Source organism: Trachemys scripta, chromosome 23 (assembly GCF_013100865.1).
Source record: "Trachemys scripta elegans isolate TJP31775 chromosome 23, CAS_Tse_1.0, whole genome shotgun sequence".
NCBI classification, from domain to species: domain Eukaryota; kingdom Metazoa; phylum Chordata; order Testudines; family Emydidae; genus Trachemys; species Trachemys scripta.
In genome coordinates, this window is record NC_048320.1 from 14,262 (window position 1) to 15,115 (window position 854).

Genomic DNA, 854 nt, shown 5'->3' on the forward strand with positions numbered 1-854 from the left:
CACCTTTGAGGAGCAGTGGGCACTGTCCGGGGTTCTCTGCTCAGTGTCCACGTCAGGTTCCCTTCTTTTGACCCTTTGACCGCACTCCTGTCCCTGTTATTACTTTAGTTGTCCCCCTAATCATTTGGGTTTCAGGCCCTGTGGGTCCTCCCCTTAGGTTGGAGGGGTGGGATCCTTTAGCAAAGCCCGCCCACTTCCCGGAACCCAATAAAAATAAAAGATAGAGGAGGAACTTTGTCACACATGCTAATGCCAGTCACAGCAGCCTTTTCATCAACTCCAGACTTGTGATTTGATTCTTTCCAATGCTTCTCTCCAAAGAAGCCTTTTCCTTAGCATGCAGTTACTTGGATTACCAAGGGAGGTCTCTTCTGTTTCCAAGAAAGACAGAGGAAAACGTGAGCAGAGGAGACCAAGAGCCATACAACACGGGACCATTGAGAGTTGAACCCAGGATCTCCTGTTTACTAGACAGGTGCTTTAGCCAGCTAAGCCATGGTGCCTGCCTCAAAAAAATGTTTGCAACTGTTCCAGTTGATGGTCCAGGGCAACACTTGAAAATTCCAAAGTACAGACGTTACCCATTTCCCTCAAGACTTGCAGACCTTGAGGTGTCTGGCTCTCCATGCACAGAAAGTCACAGCTGAGCTGACAGAGGGCTTCTAACACGTGCTTCTCCCATTAGCCACTGTGATCATATAGTGGTTAGTGATCTGTGTTTCAGTCACAACAACCTCGGCTCAGTTCTGAGTCATGGTAACCTTTCCTTCAGCTCTAGACTTCTCATTTGCCACTTTTCAAGTGTGGTGGTGTGGCTGCCCCAAAGAAGCAGGAGAAAGATTAAAGCAGCCTTG

General features: G+C 48.2%; 1 non-coding gene across 1 annotated transcript; it reads right to left on the bottom strand.

Annotated features, from left to right (window-relative positions):
* Nucleotides 1–429: 429 nt before the first annotated feature.
* TRNAT-AGU lies at nt 430–503 on the bottom strand. Its single transcript has one exon. It is a non-coding gene; the product is annotated as a tRNA-Thr (tRNA).
* Nucleotides 504–854: the final 351 nt, after the last annotated feature.